Source organism: Mus musculus, chromosome 2, assembly GCF_000001635.26.
Source record: "Mus musculus strain C57BL/6J chromosome 2, GRCm38.p6 C57BL/6J".
Lineage (NCBI taxonomy): Eukaryota > Metazoa > Chordata > Mammalia > Rodentia > Muridae > Mus > Mus musculus.
In genome coordinates, this window is record NC_000068.7 from 82,372,399 (window position 1) to 82,398,327 (window position 25,929).

The 25,929-nt window shown below is 35.2% G+C and overlaps 1 long non-coding RNA gene across 1 annotated transcript; it reads right to left on the reverse strand.

Moving 5' to 3' along the window:
- Positions 1-2,959: 2,959 nt before the first annotated feature.
- On the reverse strand, positions 2,960-19,804 carry A130030D18Rik (RIKEN cDNA A130030D18 gene). Its single transcript, NR_152125.1, has 3 exons — positions 19,725-19,804; positions 15,312-15,457; positions 2,960-3,401 (listed from the first exon to the last, which is right to left on the reverse strand). It is a non-coding gene; the product is annotated as an RIKEN cDNA A130030D18 gene (long non-coding RNA).
- Positions 19,805-25,929: the final 6,125 nt, after the last annotated feature.

Below are 25,929 nucleotides of genomic sequence, written 5' to 3' on the forward strand. Positions count from 1 at the left end.
TCACCTTGGGCTGTTGAACTATCAGTTCCTAATTCATAACTTCTTGTATTCTAATATAAAAATAACTTTTATTATAATTACTTGGAAATGAACAAGTTCAGTATTTGATGTCAATTTCAATGTGTTTAATAAGACCATAAATTTCCATGGTATAATTAACATCTGAAAGTCACAAGTCATAATTATCACTCTGATATGTAATAAAAAATAGAAGTACTTGATATGTATGCATCATATAAAGGAAATTGGGTTTTCATCCAATATCAAGGCATTCTAATTATTATAGCAGATAGTTTTAGAAAAATTACAAAAATTTAGAAAAATTGCAAAAATATTAAGCATAATAATATGTTAATAATGAGGATAAATTGATGACTAAAATTTATACTTTGTGAGAGGTAATATTACTAAAGTAAAAATAAGAAAAATTATAATAATAAAATATTAAAGGTTTATAAAATGAAATTAAAATAATATAAAGTTTTGTACCTATTTAGTATGGAGTGTAAGACAACAATAACTACTGAGACTATATTATTTAAATCAATAAACCTGATCATGTTGGCCACGTGGTCTATATTGTCACAGTAGTATAATGGCTAGCACTAAATTACATTTGCAGTTTAAGTAATACTATAGAAATATTTTGATAATAAAATATTACTTTGTTGGTTGGATCATGGAAGTCAACTCTTAATTTTTATTAAAATACATTTACAATCCCTCCTATGGCAATGAAAAAATGTATTAGAACACATTCCAACAAACAGGGATTAGAGATAAGAGATCTTAAGAAGAGACTAACAGATTTTTTTTTAATCTGTAAATCCTGTCAACCCAGGCATTTCTGGTCTGTGTATGGTCTCTGGGCTGCAGTTGGAGCCATCTGTCAGAGTGGCAAACTGCCTATTCATAAATTAGTTGGACCATCTCATCAGGGCAAAAATGCCAAGGAATAATAACTACAAAAAGCAGATTATATACTTCACCAACTGCTGCATCTATAGAGTGCTCACATTCTCAGCTCGGCGGCTGTCATAGAGCAGAATGCCATCGCATTTACCAGGAGAGGGGCCATGAAGACAGGCCTGATGGAGAATTTAAAATTACCTAAAGTATTTTAAAAGCACACAAACTTTAACTGAAAATAAAAAAGACATACAGAGATACTTTATGAAGCACAAGCTCAGATCAACTCGTAAGGGCTCCTGTATTATAATATAAAACTGACTTTTATTATAATTACTTGGAAATGAACAAGTTTGATGTCAGGTAGGGTGCATTATTGATAAATTTTTACCTACTTTTACAGATAGATAACTTTAAATCTCTATGTAGCCCTGCTTCAATGGTAATCATGAAAAGCATGCAACAAATACAAAAATGGGGTACAGGTTTTAGATTTAGGATATTTAAAGCCTCTCTTTGTGTTTATTTTAACATAATTTCTATTGTTGTAATAAAATGCCATGGCAAAAGCCAAGTGAAAATGAAAGGCGTATTTTAGCTCACAAGTCCAGGTTATTATCTGTCACTGTAGAGAAGCCACAGTGGTTGCATCTCATCTACAAACAAAGTCTCAGAGAAATGGATGACTGCAAACCTCATGATCAGCTGAGCTCAGCTCAGTGTCTCCACTCAATAGCCTTTGCCTAAGGGAATGGTTCTGAAAACTATGGGCTAGAACTTCCCGCATCAATTAACATAGATAAAGCAATACCTCATAAACAGGACCACAGACTAACTCAATGTAGAAATTCTTTTATCGACACTCTCATAGCAGGTGATTCTAGTTTGTGTTAAATTAGTAATTAAAGCTAATTATTATAGTATCTCTTTCTTTAAATAATCAGACTTTGTATATCAAAAACTGGCTTGAAGTAAATTACTATATTGGGCTTCAGCAAATAATGTTATGTAATTTATATAAAATTTATCAATTGTTTTTACTAATTCTTCTAAAGATTCTCCAGCTCCAAACTTTGTCTCTGTAACTCCTTCCATGGGTGTTTTGTTCCCAATTCTAAGGAGGGGCATAATTAGCTTCCAAACGCTGACACCATTGCATACACTAGCAAGATTTTATCGAAAGGACCCAGATGTAGCTGTCTCTTGTGAGACTATGCCGGGGCATAGCAAACACAGAAGTGGATGCTCACAGTCAGCTATTGGATGGAACACAGGGTTCCCAATGGAGGAGCTAGAGAAAGTACCCAAGGAGCTAAAGGGATCTGCAACCCTATAGGTGGAACAACATTATGAACTAACCAGTACCCCGGAGCTCTTGACTCTAGCTGTATTTGTATCAAAAGATGGCCTAGTCGGCCATCCCTGGAAAGAGAGGCCCATTGGACACGCAAACTGTATATGCCCCAGTACAGGGGAACGCCAGGGCCAAAAAAAATGGGAATGAGTGGGTAGGGAAGTGGGGGGGGGGGTATGGGGGACTTTTGGGATAGCATTGGAAATGTAATTGAGGAAAATATGTAATAAAAAAAAAGATTCTCCAGAAAAATTTCCCCCAATACTAGTTTTCAAACCTGGAGAGATAGTTCAATGATTAAGAGCATGGCTTCTCTTCCAGAGGACCTGAGATCAATAATTAGTATATATGTGGGTGCTCACAACTATTTATAATTTCAGCCCCAAGATATCTGATGCCTTCTTCTGGCCTCCTTGGCAACTAAAAACACTGTGTTGATTAGATTTACATGCATCCAAAACAGCATGCACTTAAGAAATGAACGAATAGATTTAAGTTTACCTTTATTTTAGATGTCTGTTTAGTAAAATACCAGTGATGTTGTTTCCTTTTTCTTAATTGCCATAGTAGTATGTGTGAAAATCATCCATTAGAACCATTTATTTAATTTACCAGGAAAATATTTAATTTGCCAAAAAAAAAGAAACCAGAAAATTACTTCAAACATTTTCATAATTTCATTGACTGCTTCAAATATTTTGGCTCTTTTAATATTTTTCAGACTTTTATGTTAAAGTATTACAACTTTGTTTAATTTCTTTACAGATACATATTTAAGACTCTTTTCAAAGTCATACTTTCTAATAGGATAAAAATCTATCACATGGTTTGTAAAAAAGTTCAATTTGAAAAGTGACTCTGAAGTCATATGTACAGTTGTATTTGCATTGTCCAAAAGTTCTTTTAGTTACAAAAGCTTGATTTTGTTCCTCATGTACAATGGAAGAACATGTGAGTGCCAGTGGAAAGGAGAAGTATCAGCAGACATAATTTCTAATATACGATGTGCAATTTTGGCATTAGTCCATAATGGAAGTGCTCATGTCTTTTGGCAATGGCAGCTCTAGTGCAGTTGCAATATTGCTCTAATTTCTCCATTATATCATTTTTTTTTTTTTCACTCACTGGAAAGGTCGTCCTGTAAAGAGATAAAATACATTAGAATTGCAGAGTCATCAAAACTTCCAAATGCTATTCCTATGAAAAATTAGGTCCTTCCTCAAATTTGAGTGGTCAAGAAGTTTTAATTTAATGAAATAATTAGCCTGAAACATAAAGCCAATAAATTATGAAGAAAATTTATGAGTCAATCTTCATTCTTTCTTTCCTTTGTGTTTTTATTCTTATTAAGGTTGAACATGGGTGTTCTAGAATGAATATTTTAAAGTGCAAAACCCTGAACGGTAAGTCCTGGATGAAAAAGTGTGCATGACACATTTGATTATTTAAATGTTCCTGTACTGACCCAGCACACATGGCTAAGTGACTACTGAAAGCAATGAATCTCTGAGCCGGAAGAAATCTTTACACTTTTTAAGTTGTTGCTCTAAGTGATATTACCACAGATATGTAAAATCAGTTAAAGCAGAAAGTTGGTATCAGGAGTGTGGATACCATTAACACAATTTTTTTTGTCTGTGTTTCATAAGCCATTTAAACTGTTTTGAGGAATAAATATGGAAGGTTTTAGGGATTTGAGCTAGTAAATCCCTGAAATGTTATAAGCAGAATATAATAGGAAGTTCTAAGGAGCATCTAAGAGGTGAGTACACTAAAAGATACTCAAAGAATGTAAATATTTCAGATTTTAATACAACATTGCAAGTCAAACTGAAGGCCATTTATGTTATATTCCAGAAAACAACTAATCCATAAGTGGAGTGCTTCATAATTGTGAGTAAAAGCATTTCTTTTGAACTGATGAATTAATTTGTCAAACATAAAAATTATAATTTTTAGGTATGTGTTTGTCAATGTGTGTGAAAAATTGAATGCCATGGAAGGAGTTGCAGAGACAAAGTTCGGAGCAGAGGCTGAAGGAAGGACCATCCAGAAACTGCCCCACCTGGGGATCCATGCCATATACAACCACCAAACCCAGACACTATTGCAGATGTCAACAAGAGTTTGCTGTCAGGAGCCTGATACAGCTGTCTCCTGAGAGGCTCTGCCAGTGCCTGACTAACACAGAAGTGGATGCTCACAGTCATCCTTTGGATGGAGCACAGAGTCCCCAGTGAAGGAGCTAGAGAAAGTAGCAAGGACCTGATGGTGTTTGCAGCCCCATAGGATGAACAACAGTATGAACTAACCAGTAACCCCAGAGCTCCCTGGAACTAAACTACTAACCAAAGAAAATGAGTGGTGGGACTCATGGTTCTAGCTGCATATGTAGAAGAGGATGGCCTAGTTTGTCATCAATGAGAGAAGAAGCCCTTGGTCCTGTGAAGGTTCTATGCCCCAGTATAGAGGAATGCCTTGGCCAGGAAGTGGGAGTGGGTGGATTGGGGAGCAGGGAGAGGAGGGAGAGAACAGGGGATTTTTGGAGGGGAAACTAGGAAAGAGGATAACATTTGAAATGTAAATAAAGAAAATATCTAATAAAAATTTTAATTTTTAGGTATGTGTTTGTCAATATGTGTGAAAATTAATAGATTAGAAAGGTACTTCCTCAGACACATGTACTTAACATGAAAACATAAATGATGCCTTATAATTTATAAGAATAAAAAAACTATGGCTTGTTTCTTGATAATATAATTTACTGATGAACTATTTAATCATAATGAATTAGCTAAATGTTAAACATAGTTTTAATTGAAATCATATTAATATTTAAATTAATAATTATGTTGTAAAATTCTATACTACTACGATTTTTTTCTCATATACTACATCAAGTCCTAAGACAAGTAATTTTAACTGTTTCGAGATTAACTTCAAGTTAAAATACTTGAAATGTACTTTCTACTTATATAGTATGTCTCAAACTCAGTGAAACTTATAATATTGTGTAATAGAGTACTCTAGAGGGACAGAAATCATAGAGCTAATTTATATCTATATCTATCAATATCTATTTTAAATAATTTATTAAATCAGTTTAAACAATTTGGTCAAAATAGTCTAGGCACAATTAGTAATTGTTCTGTTCATCAGGATGGGTGTTCAACAGTGAGATTAGTCCCACAACTAAGATTGTCTCACAACTAAGAGGCTAATCAGCAACACAAACATTGTAAATTAACTTAGCAAAGAAGGGACATTCTAAGGGAGTCTGGCTTATTTTTATTTTATTATTTTATTTTTAGATGAATGTCTTATTTTCTAATGAGAGATAAAGAGATAGCATGAGGAGGTGGGTGGGTGGGGAGGTAGGGAGGTGGGGAGGTGGGGAGGTGGGGAGGTGGGAGGTGGGGGAGGAGATAGGAAGTGTTGGGGGATGGAAAACCAAATACAATTTCAATTTTTAAAAGGTGATTAATATTCCACATCTTTTGTTTCCTGGGAGTCTACCAGACATTGCTACCCAAATTTGAGGTGGGTCTTCCCATTTCAATTAAGGCAACAGAGAAAATCTCATACAGAGGTACCTGAAGCCTAACTTCAGAAGTCAACCCTTGACTGAAGCTCCCTGTTCAGCTCTTTACACTTTGTGTGAATAAAGCCAACCATCACATCTTCTTATAACAGGGACTCTAGCTTATTATATTTTCTTGGAGCTGATAATTCTCTATTTCTTATAAGCAGCAAAGCATTGTCCATGCTGTTCCTGGAAGAATATGTAGTCTAAGTAGAAAATATCAAAATAAATTGTAGGCAAATTTATATTTTTAAGTCTGATTTGTTTGTGAGACATTACCAACTTTCATTAGACAGAGGCTTGCATAGTTAATCTTGGCTTTTCTTATTGTTCTCTAAAGCTGGAAAATATCAGGTAAACATTCAGAGCTAGCCCAATGAGTGAAAAGAGGCCAAATGGAAGAGATTCAATGTGCTTCATATGCTAGTCCTCCAGGAATCTGCCAAACAGATGACTGAAGGCATCTTAGGTCACTCAGTACCAGCCAGCTCCTGAATTGCTGACAAGTTAATGAAAAAGCCCAGCAGAGGACATTTAATTTGGATGATTCAGGAAACCATACAACCAAAAACAAAATTGTTATCTGAAAAAGCAGTTTTAATTCTATCAGGTATTTGTGCAGTTTGTTACATAGAGATAGCTAAATAGAAAACATTAATGGACGCTACCAGCAAGTGTGCAAAGGTCACACTGACAGTCCCAACTAGACTTATTTTCTCTAGCTAATATGTCATGGCAGTGTCACCTTAACCCACCTTCTTTGAGCTGTTTTATCCATTTTAAATGTCTATTTATTTATTTAGCCATTAATTCATTCATTCATTTAGTAGTAGATATTTTAAAAGATTTGCCTTCTACATCTTATTCCTCATTTGGAAGAGTACTGTGTATTCATTTTGTTCCTTGCTTCTTTATATGACTTGCTGTGAAGAACCAGTTATTGTGCATAATAATCTAGTAATGAGTATTCATTGCTCCTCTAAACAACCTTCCTTGGATGCCTTGGGTGTGATTGTCATCTAGTTATTCCTCTGGACAATATTTGTGAAGTTAACTCTTCCCCTTTTTACTTAGGATAAGCTTTTTAGTATTCCTTATAGAGTATAGTCTTGGGTTAAACATCACTTCTCTAATCACCACCAAGTAGCTTCATTTGGATCTCTTTAATTTCATCTTTCCTAGATCTTCTTGTTAAATGGTAATGCTGGTTGTTCTCTATTGTGATAATCAGCTGTTAATTCTTTCTAACAGGCAGCAGATGCTCTATTGTCACAGACAATATCATGGGGAGTTTCTTATTTCCTGGTTGAATCCTGGAAATATGATCTCTTTTGCAACACCAGAATATTGCCAGTCTTCAAGGCCAATGCCACAAATTCTCATTGTCATATTTTGCACTAGTTTTTCTGTTTTAAATGTCTTCAGCAGTTATCATTGTATTAGGATGTCAAACATTTCCTAGTTCTCCTTTAATTACTTGGTGTAGTGAACTTCCTATTCCCTGTTTTGAACAAAAGCAATTGCACTAGGCAGTCTAGACAGATGTCTGTCTTGCTGACCTGAGATGTGGCATAAGAACATGACTTGAGTTTTCTCAGAACATCCTTGTTTTCCTAGCAGGACTCTAGCAAGGGATAATGATTTCTGTCTTTCTAGGTCTGTCTCTTGAGTGAGGAACTTCCTTTTATAAGCTGCCTCTGGTAAAGAGAGTTATAACACAGTGGCCTCAGAATGCTACATTTGAGACAGTGATTCTGCACTGTGTGACTGGAAGTGCAGTAAGGAGACTCAAGTCCCCCCTTTTACTTGGAATAGAAATTCCAAAACCCGGAGGTGAGACTAAAATTTTTAAGCTGCCTCTCATACCATGAAATTGTAGATTTGAATGAAAGAAATTATATCCCCCCCACAAACTAGTAGTTGGTAGGAAAACAGAGACTGCTTCCTTCTTACATTTTACCGTGTGTGTGTGTGTGTGTGTGTGTGTGTGTGTGTGTGAGTGTGTATGTGTGTGTGTGTGTGAGAGAGAGAGAGAGAGAGAAAGAGAGAGAGAGAGAGAGAGAGAGAGAGAGAGAGAGAGAGAGAGAGAGAGAGAGAGAGAGGATGTACACATGCCTACATGCCAAAGAGTTCCTGTAGAGGTCAGTGCTCAACTTTTGTTAGTCATTTCTTTTCTGTCATTTGTATCCCAGAGCTCAAACTCATATGCACAGCCCATTTTCCCCTAGTAAGAGAAAGATTTGATAGCACATGACCATTAAGGGTCTGTAATCCAACTGATATGAGGGGGAGAAAAAAGAGACAGTGGCTAGCAGTGGTTGTATTTGGGGTACCATAAATGCTTCACAATTATTAAGATAAATTCTATAATTATTGTTATTGTGATATTAGGGATCAACCAAGCACTTCAAATATATAAGAAATCTATAGAAAAATGTCATTGGACCACAGAGATGGCTCAGTCATTAAGATCACTTGTTGCTATTGCAGAGAACCTGAGTTCTGCTAACAGCATCCATCTTTGTCTGCAGCTGCATGGGATCTGATGCTCTCTTATGGCTTCTTAGTGTACACACACACACACACACACACACACACACACACACACACACACAAATAAATTTAAGAGAAAACTATCTACAGTCTCTATATAGTTGTTTCTTAATTTTTAATCTCTGACAAACACAGTTCCCCTGGGGAGTACATCTCTAAGTATCCTTTTCACCGTTTGTCAGAGCTCATTTATTATCTGCTGAGGTTTCCAGTTATGTGCTGGATGTGGCAGCCAATGACTTTAGCTCAGCACTTGGGAGACAGGAGTGGAATTATAGGTAGTGAAGTTGTAGAATGAAGTAGACAGGAGTGAAGAATAGGTCATGGGTAGATGGGAGTACAGGAAGAACATAAATGTTCTCTCTTTCTGTCTACCATCTTCTGTTTCTACATATATTATCTGTGTGTTATGTATTATGCTTATATAAAACTCTATCAGTATGTATTTATTTTAGCTTACATATTTTCTTTATATGTGAATTTATCAAAAAAGACAAATACATAAACAAACAGACAAATTTACCTCTACCTTTGCAGAATTTCCACTTTCAAATTTATGGCCATTTATAATTTTGAGCTAATTTCAAATAGCCACATCCATAAATTTATCTGCTTGTTACCACAAATGTGGATGTAAAAGGAGCTTGCGACTGAGAACAACAGCACTCTGCTGCAAGCTTGCAGGCTATGGGGGTTGAGCTCTTACTACTCAGAACTTGGAGATACATACTTTTCAGATGCCTCCTTTATGACTAGCTCTAAGGCTCCATTTCAATGCACACTTAGGGAATCAGAAGTAACTATTACTTAAGGGATGTTTGAATTTGTTTGAAAGAGAATGTCCCTCATAAGCTTTGGCATTTAAATACTTTGTTCCCAGTTGATGTTTAGGGAAATTTCGTAGAAGCCTTGCTGGAGGAAGTGCCTTTCTAGTGGCATTCAAAGACTCAGGCCATTCTGAACTGGAAACTTAAGGGTTCTTTGGAAAGTCAGTAGGTGGTGTTTTCCTGGGCAAACACATAAAGGAATGTTTAGCTGAAGTGGATACAGGTGAAAGACTAAGGCAGACTTTCGAAGGAACGTTTAGCTAAAGCAGAGATAAGGGAAAAGATGTTCTGCTAAAGTAAGCTCTTGAAAGGACACATGATAAAACATTTTTGTGAAGGACACGTATGAATTGGTCTGCCTTACAATGCTTAGTTGAGCTGCCTTTGTGAGGATTCCATAGACAGAAATGCACCAGGAAACTTCCCATGATGTGCTGTAGTTTCTTGCTGCTTCCTCAGACTTGGGTTGATTGGTAAAATTATGATAGCAGAGACAATATCAGGCACTGAGGCAAGACACCAAGAGGACATGTCATATTTTAAGTATATAAATAGGACTCAATGGGACAGTGACAGAGGCTGAGCTTTAATTATAAAGCTAACTGTGCAATGCCTGTGGGTCTTTAGATACTGGCATCTGTGAGAGAGGCACAGCCTAGAACTTCTTCTGATGTTCCTCCAGGTTCCTTCTGCTGAGTTGTGCCAAGGTTGAGGCCTGTCTGTCTCTGCTAGGTAGTGCCTCCACTCTTGATTCCTGTTTTCCATCCCAATTCTACCAAACTGGACTGCTGCTTACCTATGAACTGAATTGACAATTTCCAGATAACACAGAGGGGAGTTGTTCCAAAGAACCTCTTTCTTTCCTTCCTACCTTTCTTTCTTTCTCCCTGTCTTTCTTTCTTTCTTTCTTTCTTTCTTTCTTTCTTTCTTTCTTTCTTTCTTTCTTTCTTTCTTTCTTTCTTTCTTTCTTTCTTTCTTCCTTCCTTCCTTCCTTCCTTCCTTCCTTCCTTTCTTTCTTTCTCTCTCTCTCTTCCCTTCCCTTCCCTTCCCTTTCCTTCCTTCCTTCCTCCCTTCCTTTCTTTTTTCATTTTTAATTGGTTATTTTATTTATTGATTTTTCAAATGTTATCCCCATTCACGGTTTCCCCTCCACAAACCCCCTATAACCTCCCCCTCCCTTGCCTCTATGAGAGTGTTCTTCCACTCTCTTACTCACTCAGCAGCCTAGCAGTCCCGTACCCTGTGTCCTCGAGCCTCCACAGGACCAAGGGGCTCACCTCCCAGTGATGCCCCATTAGGCAGTCCTTTGCTACCTATCCAGCTGGAGCCATGGGTCCTCCAATGTGTATTCTTTGGTTGGTGGTTTAGTCCCGGGGAGCTCTGGGGGAGGGTCTAATTGATTGATATTGTTGTTCTTCCTGTGGGGTTGTAAACCCCTTCAGCTCCTTCAATCCTTCCCCTATCTTCTCCATTGGGGTCCCATGCTCAGGCCAATGTTTGCTTGTGTGCATCCACATCTGCATTGGTCAGGCCTTGGCAGAACCTCTCAGAGGACAGCTATTCCTTTCTAAACAGCTCCACTTCCCCCATATTCTTTAATTCCCACAACTTTGATGGGTAGTAGGCTAAAGGGAGGTTAAAGCACATAAAAATCATCATTAAAAATAAGGTTTGAAAAAAATTAAAGTTATTCCATTCTGAGTCTACTCCATTGCTACATATAACTACATACAAGTGGTTCAAGGTGTGAGTAGTTCTCAGATTATGCTTGCAGCCACTGTGACCTTTGCCTCTGCTTTGCTATCAAGAATTGACTTTAATACTCTGGAATCTTAAGCTCAAATAAACCCTTTATTCTGAAAGTTTCCTTGGTCATGGTGTTTTAATTACATCAATATAGTAGTACAGTATTAAGACTGATATTAATATTTATTTTTTAATTTTAAATCCACTAAAGATTGTCATTGATTTTATACATGGTATTGTCTTCCACTGTGTTAGAAAGAAGTATGTGTTCAGTATCTGTTTCTAAGTAAAAAAATCCTGCCTAAAGTAACTGTGAAGGAAGTGTAAATATCTACAAAATTCAATAAACTACCATCAAAAGAACAGTATTTTCTCTGTTATAGTTTTATGCATAGCATTTTAAGATTCATATTTTGGGGAATAATCCCAATTTGCTTTTACTGAAAATCTTCAGCCGCTGCTGAGAAACAGATGAATCCTTTTTATGCCAAAATGAAATTCTTTAAATAAATTATAGATGAACACACAAAAAGTCATTGAGTGGGAGAAAGCTGATATCTCTTCCACTGTGTGATATGTTTTACTGTTCTACAGTGCCACAAAAAAGCTAAAAGCTAAATTATGGTTTGGGAATACTTAAAAAAATGATCAATATTCCAACTATAGAAAAAGAAACCTCATGATTTTGTTAATTTTTAGAAGCCATGAAATCAGTAAAGAGAAAGTAGAGAATTTACCTACATAGGAGTATTTGTTGTTTAGTAAAATATAATACCAAATAAGTAAGAAAAAATTTAAATATTCATTTTGAAAAAGATAGGTATTTGGTGTGTGTGTGTGTGCATGTATGCAAATATATATAACAAGCAATTTAGAAGATTAATAAAAAGCCATGCTGCTATGCTCCACCATGGATTTGATTCAGTACCCTCCTTCTGGTAAGATGGATTCACTCAGTATTTTATAGATGACTTATTTTCTTGCAATTATGACCTCATATCATAGAAAATTGCAAATTATTTTGTTATCTACATATACCAATGAGTTTCATAGTGGAAAACATATCTCCTTCTGCCAGCTTTCTTCTCTCCTCACCATCTGCCAAATAACTGATTACAACATAATGCTAAAATGATTCATGAAAAGATCTTAAGGAATTTATTAATAATCTCATGCATTAAAAGGACATACAAACATAATATATAAATTATCTAAAATCTTTGTATGCAATTCTATTAGTCTTTTAAAACTTTTCTTTTTTACATCTTTGATACAATTTCTTTAAACTTTGAAATATAATTTTGTTATTATTTAAATGTTGGGACATTTAAAGATCATTTTCTCAATGGCTGACCCCACATTAATCTTTTTATTTCTAACTCGTAAATGTATTTTTATATAAATTTTGTTTTCTACCCCTCTATCAATATTTCTCTTTGGATATTTTTTGACATGGAAGATTAAGTTCTTGCTTGTGATATGAAGTTGCCTCGATTTCATAAAACGATAGCTCCATAGAGAATATCATTATTCAATGTCAGTAAGATACATAAACATCAGGGGCAGTGCTGGTGTACTGTTATTATTATTAGACCTGGATATTTTTAAATGCCTGCTAACCATTTTAAAATGAAAAGAAAATTAAAAAAAATAAACCATAGGTGTTTGTATCTTGTCTTGCACAAAACAAGGATTCAAATAATTTACCTTTAACTGATCTTATATATTTACATTTTTTCCAATCTCAGCATCTTTATTTTTCTAACTTTTAGAAAAGGCTTTATTTTTCTATTCTTTCTTGAATAACACTATTTAAGAGGAAAACACATAATATTGCTGTGAAGTGAAAAAGAAGGTAGTTGAAGCCATTTAACCATGTGTTCTTCATATTTTATAACTCGTGGAAAATTTCTAGACAACTTTTCTCACTCCATCTAGAAGTAAAGTTCTGTGCGTGGTGGGGTGTGATCAAGGATGTGGGAACAGCATTGTGGCACTGCACTGGGAAGCAGTACTTCAGTGAGGAGAAAAACCAAATTTAAACAGACTTTTGGGAGGACTTTTGTTTTGTTTTGTTTTTAAAATGCATTTTATTTTTAATTAAAATAGACTTTAATCACTTTCTCCTTTCCTCATCTCCCTCCAACACCTTGCTGTTCCATCATAGACATTTACATAAATATATACTACTATCACTACTTTAAGTTTACACTTAGGTTTCACATGGATTTGTTTATGGTTGATGATCTGATTCTTTAAACAATGTTCTTATTTGCCTTCTGTATGTATCACTTACTATTTTAGTGTTTTATCATTCATGGATTTTTCTAACTCGATTTTCAAAAATACTGAGTTATAGAAATTCTTATGTTTTAGATAGTTTCTTCTTTTCAGAGATGGTTTCTCCTATCTTCTGTTCCTCTTTCTGTCTTGTTAGAATTTTTATATATAATTTAAAAAACTTTTCACTTGTGATGAGGATGAATTTCTCATTTTCCTCATATTTGTTCATTCTCATGGTCTCAGGTCTTTTTCTCTTCCTAAGTTCCATAAATTTGGTTCAATTTAGTTTATCAATAATGAGCTCTAAAGAAATTTTCCAATGCTTTGTACAATAGAAATCTACTTTATAGAACTCATAGAAAGGCTAATAGCCTGAGTTTCATCTCAACTTCCCACAAAATTGAAATAAATGGACCCAGTCTTGAAAGCTGTTTTCTCAGGTCAACATGTGTGCTATAAAATAAATATATAGATAGATAATAAATAAATAGGTTTAAATAAAATATAAAAAGAATACTATATTACTCACTAATTATACACAGCTATTCCGTAGAAATTAAGATCAATTTTCACATTCAAAAACTGCAAATGGGTTTATTTATAGCTGCGGAATTTTTGTCTGTTTGGTTATTATTATTTTTTCCAAGAATAGAAGACTCATGAAATGTCTGTTGATGATTAAAAACTCCATGGTGGATGCATGACATGTAATACTACCAATCAATAGAAAGGATGGAACTATTTATAAGCACATTTTCAGTGGTTGATGAAAGATGAAATTATGCTCTCTGAATAAATTCAACCATAGGATCACAACTGCTAACATTTGTGAAATACAATAAATTTAAAGATGAAAAACTTACTGCTGACTTTAAAATCAGTTCTAGAGTACATGGTATACAGTGTAGCAGCAAAACTATAGCTCCATGGAGGTTGTGATGGTAGTTAGGTTGAGAATCTTGATTGTGGTGGTAACATAAAATCATACATGTGATAAAATAATACAGTTGTACAAACCTATGAATACTGTGAGACATGAAAAAGTGGTCCTGAGGTCTGGCCAGTTGCAGTTAAGAGCTGCTCAGATGAAATATAGTAAGGAATAACTCGGGGTTATAAATAAAAAAGTAGATTCTATTAGCATAGAGGGTAGATTTTATGACCAGCTCTAGTGTTGATTAAGGCTTATTATAAATATAAAAATAGTGTCTATCTTTTATCTGAAAGTAAATGGTTAAGGTGGAGTAAATAGTTAACTCAGGGTCGGGATTAAATAGGTTTTACAGCAACTCAAAATATGAGAACGCCTACAGTGTGAAAGAGAATCCAAAAGGTACTACAGGGAAGAAATGATCTTCATGGCCTGGAATTCTATCTCATGAACTCAAACATGATTGTTTCCGTTGACAGTTGGTTTCTGCTGCATGATTTTAAGCCCCAATTTAATGATGTTCTCTTATTTGGAAGCCTCATTTGGTGAGGCACTCTGCTCCTCCAAGAATTCAGTGGGAAACTCCATCTGACTCGCTTTTCAGTGCTGCCTTCCCGACTTAGTTTCTGCTGCAAGTTTGCACACTGGATTTGATGAAACATTGGTCGCCGCTGCTTCTCTTTATGTGCTATTCTCAATTGATTCTTTTACTTTTATAGTCATTTATTTAATACATCATTCAGTGAAAACTGAAAGCAGACCTGTTGTAGATCATTCTCTGAACTATTGAAAATATGTGATGGTTAATTTTCTGTTTTCATCCTGACTGAATTAAGGAATATCTAAGGCTTTGCTGAAAGTTATCTGCCTGTGCAAGTGGGTGAGAGAGAGAGAGGGGAGAGGGGGGGGATTGAGAGGAGGAAAGAGAAGAGGAGAGGGGGAGAGGGAGAGACAGGGAGAGAGAGGGAGAGGGAGGGAGGGTGGAAGAAAGAGAGAGAGAGATTAATCCGGAGCTATTAACTGAAAGGGGAAGCTATGCTCTGAATGTGGATAACATCACCCCTTGAGATGATATCCCAGACTAATTTGAAAAGGTAGGGACAAGAGAAAGCAGTTCACAGCTACCTCCTTTCCTCTAGTTCCTGAATAGTGGAGCACTGAATAAGCAGCTTCTCAGTGCCAGGATTTACACCATATGGACAGCATTCTTTGAACCGTGCTTCCAAATAAACCAGGCATTTCAACTTAAGTTGCTGCTTTTCAAACATTTCCTAAAAGCAATAAGAAGATTATGATCAATGGCTTTAACATAGAAGATTTATAATAGAGAATGGGATCTACCTCTAGGTGGAGACATGTCCTTGTCTTCTCAGTTAAGAGTGAATTCAAAGTCACACACATGGTCAAGGGACCACATCTCAGCAAGATAGTTGTACCTCAGGGTATCAAAGGGAGAAAGAACAATTATTTCTTTAATGAGAAAATATTTTTTATAGAATTGCTAGGCTGTGAGCAATTGCTTCAAGGCTATGGCTTAACTTTTACTATTTCTTTTTCCTTTTTTCCATTCTGTTTTTGAACTGCTGGCCAGACCCCAAGTCTACTCTTTCTGGTCTTTGAGCTCTCTTATTCTTTGTCTGAAGTACCTACCTTCATCACTTTTCATTGCTGACCTCCATGCCTGCTTAGAGCAACCCACATGGCCTTTTTGCTTTTACTGCTCTGTCTTCCTTTCTTAGAAAATTTCCCTAAATTGGGCCTATGAGTGTGAATGTAATAGCATCCTATAAGATGAACTTCTTATTTTGAGATAAATAATTTCTCTATACTGCTGTGTTTATTTCGTTTTTTGTACAGATGTATTTGAGGTAACTCATTAGGAAATTTATACCTGAAATTTAAGTATGATTTTGATATGAATATGTGATAATTCTCTCATTCTCTCTCTCTCTCTCTCTCTCTCTATATATATATATATATATATATATATATATATATATATCTTTGTATGTGTGTTGTATGTGCATGTGTGTGTGTATGTGTGTGTGTGTGTTTGTATCACTGAGTATATAGGGAGCTGTGGAGATTATTACCTGGGCTTCTTTCAACTTTAATAATATGGCCTTTCATTTTCCTTTTATACCATCCCTAAATAATTTTATTGATAAGATTGAGCACCCCAAGAAAGACCCTGATTTCTTTCTTAACACCAAAGACTTTTGTAGTTGTTGGATATGATAATTTGAGTGAATTATACACGTGGATATTCTCAGATCTTAACAATGAGGAGTGTTTTAGTTTACTTCTAAATTCTCTTTCCTTCATCTCATTTTCATATCTGTTCTAGACACTAAGTTCTTCCTCATAGTTCCCTCTCCACATTCACTATATTAGCTTATTATATACACATCTACTTTATCCCCTTAGAAACACAAAAAAGCAAGAGAGGACAGATATTAGTAACTTTATCTTGATTAAAGATGCCAATTCACCATTCTTTGGCCATTAAGCTAATATCAAATGTAAAGATGCAAATTGAACTTAGTGTTATTTAGGAAATGTTGTAACTATACTGACTCTGCACATTTACTTAATGGTAGATACACACATACAGGAGAGAGAGACTTATCACATATTCCTATATAAATAATCCTCAAATTATATGCATAAATTCTCTCAATTCCTTTGATATGTCTGTCCACTAAATGGAATAAACACAGTAATATAGAGAAATTATTTACCTCAAATTAAGAAGTTTATCATACTCATAGGCCAAATTTAGGGAAATTTTCTAAATATAGTATTGTTGATATAAGGGCTATAGGTATCTAAAACAAATGTAATCTTAATGACATGAACAGTTTTGAGTAGGAAGCTTATAAGGGATACATGTGACAGATTGCTACACTTACAAAGTAGTCAGGCTAGAATCCATGATTAAGTTGAGACTTAGGCAATTTGGACAAAGAAGAAGAAAATGAAGACATTAGTTAAGTAGACATAAGAGGCAAGTGCAGGAGCTAAACTTTAAAAATAAAATAGTGTTTTTCAGTGAGAAGATTAAAGTGCAGCCTTAAACAGTGAAGCAATCATTCAAAGGCAAGTCAGCTAGTCTTCTGATTATACCAGGCGAAGTTTGGGAGGGACATTTAAATTGGGCATGATCACATATAGATGGCATTTAACACTAAGCCACTGGATGATATTTCTAAAGGAGTGAGAGTAGATAAAAATGTGGAGAAAAAAAAGGTCTAAATTAGAGAATTCCAAAATTAAAGTTCCCACATTGGACAGAACTAGAAATGGACTGGGAGGTGACAGAAACGATATGGTCATCACAGGAAGAATAACCAAAAACCTTTCAAGCCAAGTTTCAACAACAGCAGCTCAGACACATTTTCATAAAGAAGCTTGCTATACCTTCTTCATAAGCTCTGTTGCGAAAAGGGTCATTTTAGGCAGTAGATAGATGAATTGTCTAATTGGGAAAAGACACATTGTTTGTCCTGTAACTTGACTCTTGGCTTTGGACAGACTTTTAAACACTTAAAAAAAAAAAAAAAAAACAATAAACAAACTATTCAGGGGCAGATCCCTGTAAGTCTCATCATTCACTCAGAATTCCTGCCCCAGAATTGTACTGTCTAAAAGAACTACAGGGACAAAAAATGAGGACTGAAGGAAAGCAGAAGCAAAACCCAGCCCAACTTGGGATCCATCTTATGGACCAAGGCTTGATACTACTATGTTCTGATGATGTGCTTACAGACGGGACCCTACTATGGCTGTCCTCTGTCAGGCCCTATCGGAAGCTGACTGAGACAGAAGCAGATACTTACACCCAACCATTGGAGTAAAGTCAAGGAACCCCTATGGTTGAATTAGAGGAAGGATTGAAGAAGCTGAAAGGGAGAGCCACCCCATAGAAAGACCAACAGTGTCACCTAACCCAGACTCCAGGGAGCTCCCAGAGACTGAGCCACCAACCAGGAGCATACAGTGGCCAGTCTGAGGCCCCTGGCACATACATAGCTGATATTTGCCTGGTCTGGCCTCAGTGGGAGAATAGGCACCGTACTCTTGAGAGACTGGAAGCCACAGGGAAAGGGGAGGCCTGATGGGGTGGGGGCCACCCTCTCAGAAGAATGGGATGAGGAACTGTGGGATATAGGATAGAATGGGGCAATGACTGGAATATAAAATAAAATAATTTAAATTAACAATTGAAATTAATGAAAAATTTAAGCAAGTTTATGCCAACTTAAAGAGTTCACAGAGACAGTCACTAACACTGAAAATAAAACCTCATTCATTTTATTTTCTTCACCTGGTGTTGGAAATATATTTTGGGATTGGATTAGATGTACAGCAACAGTAACAAAATTTAAGATGGATGAATATGCCCTTTGTGAACAAAAATAATTTATGTTTACTTTTTAACAAGGTTTTGAGAGGAGTTTGGAACAGTGGCCCTCACCTATTATCTCAGCCCTCTGGCCATGGCAGAGGGGTTTTGAATTCAAATTGTAGAAACGCACATTCATCCCAGCATCTCATTCAACTTTCCAACTCTATGGGTCATATTTCGGTATGTAAAGAAACTGAAATTAAATTTTTAAAAATGATATTTTTGAAACAGGGTCTGACTGTAGCAGACTGGTGCCAAACTTATCCTCTTATCTCAGGCCCTTGAGTACCAATATTATAAAAGTGGACCAAAAATACTTGGTTTGAATAATTAGTTTGTCACATATTAGATAATGAAGAGATAAGGCTAGAAACAAACACTGGAAAAAAAGTCGCAGACTATACACATAATTGTTATAGTTCACTTTTGAATGTTTAGTCATTGCCAAAATAGGAAGGTTAAAACCTAGAAAAAGAAAGAAGAAAAAAGTCAAAAGCTTACCATCAGAACATTTGTAGAACAATCAGATGTCAGAATAAAATATACAGCTATGGCTTCAATAAAAGTCTTGAATAAACTAGATTTTGAGGGACTCTATCTCATTATAATAATATCTATATACAATAGGTGCACACCCAAAGTCATACTGCGTGAGCAAAACACAAAATCTATTTCTTATAAAATCAAGAGCAAGGGAAAGGGGAGTTCTCAGTCCTACTAAGTGCAGGGCTTGAATTCTTAGAGAGCAACAGATATGACTGTAAAGAGCATTCTTAAGATACTATGAGAAGACTCTTGATTTGTTGAATAACATCAAGACATTGACAGCACACTAAATTGCTGTATAATCTTCATGACTTTTCAAACTGATCAGTGTTTTATGAACTAGAGAAATGATTCCTGACAGTAGAATCTGCCATCAGTGTTTTACACAACCCATAAAGAGCACGGACGTGGAGAATCCACCCTTACCATCCACCTCTTAAATAATCCTTCCAATCATCAGCTCAAGAAGAAAGAAAGCAAGGTATGCTAGTATTGGTTGCCTGAAACCCTTGATTTTGAGATTTTTCCCCATTCTCTTTTCATAATTAATCATCAGAAACATTACAGGAGTATAGACTGATTACCTGTTCATTCCCTGAAATATCTTTCTGCAACAATTAATTTCTTTGGAGACTGTGGTTCTGAGATGACTTTAGCAGGAACTAGAAGAAAGGCATTGCCAGGAAGGAAAGAGTTTATGTAGAATAACATCATATCTGGAATTATGAAAGCTGATTTATAGAATTTGATTTAACAACTGGATTCTGGAAATCATGAGGAAGAATCTAGTAACTAAGGAATGCCCTATTATTATTGCTGCTGCTGCTACTGCTATGGCCTGCTAACACTGCTTTGAGCTGTTGGAATGTGTATTTGTTGTTTGTTTGTTTTTTGTTGTTTTGTTTCCCTTTAAATTAAAACAGAGTAGAAAATGTGAGCTGTGTTTAGTGGTAAATAAATACCTGTGAATATGACAGGAAAATTTGGAGTTGTAGGCAGCCTGGGCTGCACAAGGAGTCCCTGTCTCCAAAACAAATAACCAGGCAAACAAAACCATCAAACAGCAGAAAAGCTAATACACAAGTTGATGAATACAGATCTGTTCAGATACATTTGGAAAATGCACCAGACAGATGTGCTTCTCAGGTTCTGACATGTACCTGGCTCCAGGAAACGACTAAGCCTAGGGTCTTATGCAGGACAGGTTGGATGATTTGTGTGATGTTGTTGCCACAAGATTGTGCTCTAAAACAAAATTGAAAGTATTGAGGAGTTTTAAAACCAGTAGCTTTATTGGTCTATATTATCAGAGAGGAAACAAAACTCAGTTTCTAAAAGATCAGTCTGTAAAGAAAATGAGTTATGGAAAAAGTCATTGTAGAAAAAAATTAAGATACAAAATGTGGGACAAGAAGCACACAAGCGTAAGAACCAGGTTTGCCAAGTGACTAAAGCATCATGGTTAAGATCAGCCATGCATTGTAGAAGGTCATCTCTATTTGCTAGGCTAACATGATGGTTCAAGTACAAAGATTTTTGATCTAGTTTACACAGAGATGGATTACTCTAGCCTCCAGGCTCTGCTACTGATTAGATGTGTGAAGGTCAGCAACTCTTCAAACCGTATCAGCCTCAGACTCTTCTTTTGTAATATCAACACTACATTCCTCTGCCAATCACTAATTTGTTCAACAACTATATATTAGCCCAATGTTCCTTGAAGGTCTTGTAATTGTGAAACTTCCCAAAAAGAAACTCAATCCATGATGAGAATAGTTCTAACACAAATATCAGAAATTAGGTGCAAAGTGGGAAATGAATATATGACCGTATAGATAAAGAACATGGGAACAAGACAACAGAGGATCTTAGGGAAAATTGAAGCATGATTGTTCTGAAAAACAGGATGGACCCTGGTCACACTGCAGTTGTTATGAAAAGATACTACCTGCAATGAGCATAAACAACATGGTCTCAAATATGAATATTTAGGTGATTTTAGATGAGATGGACCTACATGTTAGCAATTTGTGCAATTCGGAGGGAAAACATTTTAAGAACTATAGTATTTCTCATTGTTGTTTTGAGAGTATTATAAATAATTCCAACTTGATAAAATGGGAGACTTAAATGATATAGAAATTTTAAAAGGGTAGCTGAAGATCATCACTGTATATGCACTTTTATGTTTTTTTTTTGTTTTGTTTTTTTTTTGTTTTGTTTTGTTTTTTGTTTTTTTTTTGTCAACATAACACAAACCTAGCCCTACCTGGAAAAAGAATCTCAGCTGAAGAATTGACTTCATTACAATAGGTGGTGGGCATGTCAATCAGTCATTTTCTGGATTGCTCATTGCTGTAAGAGGGCCCAGCCTCAAGTGGTCAGTACCATCCTTCAGCAAGGAAGGTGAGATGCATAAGAAAAGTTGCTGGTAAAGCCAGAAAGGTGTACTACTATGTGGTTTATGCTAATTTTCTGCCTCTAGATGCCTGTCTGCTCTTTGTTTCCCTCAAAGATGAACTGAAAATTTCAAGATGAAACAACATTTTTCATCCTCAAGTTGTTCGGTTATGATATTTATCAGAAAAAAAAAGGACAACAATTACAACAAAAAGTTGGGCAGTGGTGACGCATGCCTTTAATCCCAGCACTTGGTAGGCAGAGGCAGGCGGATTTCTGAGTTTAAGGCAAGCTTGGTCTACAGAGTGAGTTCTAGAACAGCTAGGGTTACATAGAGAAAAAAAAAAGAGAGAGAGAGAGAGAGAAAAGTAAAGAAAACTAGAACGTGTGTGTGTGTGTGTGTGTGTGTGTGTGTGTGTGTGTGTGTGTGTGTATGAGACATGCACAATATATATGAAATATATACATATAAATATATATGAAAATATATGTGTGTGTAGGAATAAAACTGCAATAGTAAAGTCATCAATATACAGAAACACAGTAAAGCAGAGCTCAGGACTTCCTTAAATGATGAAATTAACATTTAGAATACTGTGTGACTGGGTTACGATTATGCTGAACATTTTCAATCAAGTTTACAGAATTTTAAAACAAATATTATTTTTAAATGACTGACGTTTACTTTCCATTGTAAAAAATTTTAAAGTTTTGAAAAGATCAAAGTTTAGTAAAGTATTCTTGGTTAAAATGGATACTGAAATTACCTTGATACTTAACTAAATTGTCACAAAGTTCATTATTAATAGAAAATTTGTCTAAATTTAAGGGAGTATGCAAATCTTGGGAATTAGATATCGTGTGTCAAATAAGTTTGTAGGTCAACATTATTTTCTTATTCTTTAACCATACTGTGAAGACAAGTTTTTCACCATCGTTTTTGATTGTATTGAGTAATCAGCAGGTAATAATGTTATTCCAGTTATTACTTTACTTACAACTGCTCCAAGTGAGAAATTAAAATCAGAAAAACCAAAAATTTACAAACAATGTATACTACATTGTACATTTTTTGTTTCCTCTATTATGTATTTGGCTACAGCTATTTATATCAAGGCATTCTGAGGATAGAGAAAAAGATTTTCAGATGACTAAAATTAGATAATAAAACAAAATACATTAAGCAGAAGGAGATATTATCTAATTCTGAATTCAAACTATTATGGACTTCTTAAGGTCCAATGCATTTAGCTTTGATTTCTTCCTGCTTCTAGGTCCTCATCCCCTTAGGACAACAAGAGCAGAAAACCAGTCATAAAACAAATGAATAACTTAAAGCTAACTTATGAAACCACAGAATCAATACCATAAACAGTGAGGCTGTCTTATATGTATTAAGAAACTACGTCAAATATTTTGAGCTAAATGCTTGGTTTTGTTCATTGCATTCATTTCCACGTGGAAAAGATATGCATTCCTTATTGGCACAATAGGATCACCAAGTAAAGAATCAATAAATATGTGAAGCAATTCAGAATGTCTTGGCAGACCTCTCAGGACTTTTGCATTTCTGCCCTCACAGGGCATCTTTTAAAATCGGATCTGTTCCTTTATGGGGTAGGGAATCTTCTCATTAATATGCACTGGGCACCACATGGTTGCTCATCTGTGTGGGTCAGTTTCGAATCACTGATCAGGGATGAAATTGAGTTGAAGTTTAGCCAAATAGCCAACAACAATGACCTTCAAACCTGCCGTGGCTGGCTGATGGGCAGCTCTGGAGAATTTAATTTGCTTTAGAGCTTGTACCTCGCATTCATGTCTGACTTTTACACAAATTTGTTTCTTTCATTGGTATTTGCTTTTCTGATATTTAAGTTTTCTTTTTCTTATATTAAGAATTATTTAAGCTTTCTAACAGCAAACAGATCTAGTTAATAGTCTTTGCAAACAATAACTTCAGTTAATCAATCAAATAATTGACTCACCAATGCAATTTCTGCTAAAAGAAATAAATTCATTTTTTATATCAAGGAAATTAATCTGTAGCTTCCTTCTTCTGACAAAATCTGAAACCAATTACAATGTATATACTAGTTTCTTTTACCTCAATAGTCAAAAACCAAAGTAAACAAGGAAAAAAGAAAATCAAAGTATGAAAAACCTAGGATCAATGACCTTTAAAATATAAATTAAATTTGGTTGAATGTGTACATTTTGAATGTACTTTTAGAAATGAGATTTCTATATCCATTTATTTGCTTTCCAATCTTCAGTATTTGAGGAGTAGATTATAAAGTGTCTTAAAGTATAACAAAGCTGTTATATTTTTTATGCCTATAAAAATTGTTTTATTTTTATAAAATTCAAAAGAATGTTTCATGCTGGTGATTCCACTGTCTGATTCATATTACATGAAGTACCTGCACTTGTGACTGCACAGGTCTGATGATTTGTTACATAGAGAGCACTAATCAGAATTAACAATACTCTATGCATTCTTTTATTCTATTTTACTTCCTCAACTTAGTGATAGCTAGGGTACACAGTTAAATAACTGATGACAGCTTCAACAACTATGGCAAAACTCAATAGATCATCTTTGAAATTAAAACTCCCTTTCTAATTGAATACTTCTGTCTATTTCATCACCAAATGTTATTATCATGCATCTTGAATTGAAGACATTTCCTCATTCCAATAATAGGTTATTATTGTGGAGAAACATATATTCACGAATAAGGAAGAACATTCTGGGTCATTGTAATGGGTTTAAGGTTTATAGTAATGGAGCCTTGTATTGATAGAGATAGTTCACTATCATTCCCAAATACACCAGAGCAAGTAGGAATGTGTAGCCAAGGGTAGAAAAGCCATTACTGAATGGAAAATCACTAAGAGGATACATCAAGGGAAGGAAGATTCTTGTTAATTCTATATAACAATATACCTTTAAAAGACCAGGATACTTAAGCATCATGTGAGATTATGCAGGTTTGTGATGTGCTTGTGCAAATCAAGATAATCTTTAATCATACAGAAAAGACAGGGTTTCTGACCACATAGGCCTTTATTTACTTAAGCATTGTTTGACTTTATTTTTTTCATATATAAATTAAAAATCTTTCCAAATAGAATAACAACACATACATGTAGACTTAGATTTTTAAAAACCTATTTTAGTAAGGGTTCTAAAATGCCTTAACCTTCCTTTTAGCCATCTATCCACTGGAGATAGTAGAAAGGAAATGTTAATAGGACAAAAGAGGATGTGCACCTGTTTAGAAATAGTTCTTTATTCCAGTCTTCATTGTCAGTTTATTTGCAGTTTAGTTCACACAAATAAGTTGTGTAACTCGATCCATTCACAAACATCATTTACAAATTAGCAACAGCAGGAGAAACCACAAGGCTCTGCCAACTCAAGGCTCTGCCAATTGGCTCAAGTCTGTGGAAGCAGCAAGAAGACAGTGGAATATCATGAGAAGTTCTTTGGTACATTTTTCTTTACAAATACATGACAAGTGATGATTAGTGAAGAAGGCAAGGTGAACAAATGCCACAGTGTCTTCAGCAAAGACCAGCATCAGTGAACCTCAACAAAGATCACCAAAGAGTGGCTAGGTAAACCAATGACACATAAGGCCTCAGCCTTCCTGTTTGCCTTTCTGGTTCCATACAGGTAATCTACCAGACACTTGCCATATTTTTGATAAATTACCTGTTTATATAAATTGTGTGTAAAACTTTTAAAGTGGCCAATCTGGATTCTAAGACTTTTGGGAATGTATATTGTCAGCTGTATCCACCAAACCTTTTATAACAATGCCATTCATTTGTACCATTAACTTGGGTCTATGATCATTAAACATTGTTTGCAGGAACACACATTTTATCAGTATTTCCCAAAGCAATTTTATCAAAGTGGCCTTGCCCTTGATGTAAGAAAACAACAGTTGAACAATTATATAGTCTGTATAAATTTGAATTTCCTTTTTTATATATGTCATGAGTTTTATTTTTTCCTCGCTATCCCCATCTACAATACCTGTATGCACAATATATCCCTCAGAAGTTAATCCATTTTTCCAAGACATATCCAAATTAACAGACACAGAAGTTAGAGTAGCCAGTGGAAACAGAAGCCATGTAACTTTTATAAGAAAGTAGACAAGTGTGAGTTGGAGAATGCAGGCATTTGGGTCAAGTTCAGATATGTAATGCATCTTCTTCATAGGAATCATAGGAAATAAATAGAAGAGTTAAATCAACAATGTCTTTAAAGCGTGTTCTTGGCTACAACATACACATTTATTCCCATTGCATTAGTTAAATAGCCACAAATGAATATCAATATGTTGTGGAAATTATTTCTTCTACACCATTCAG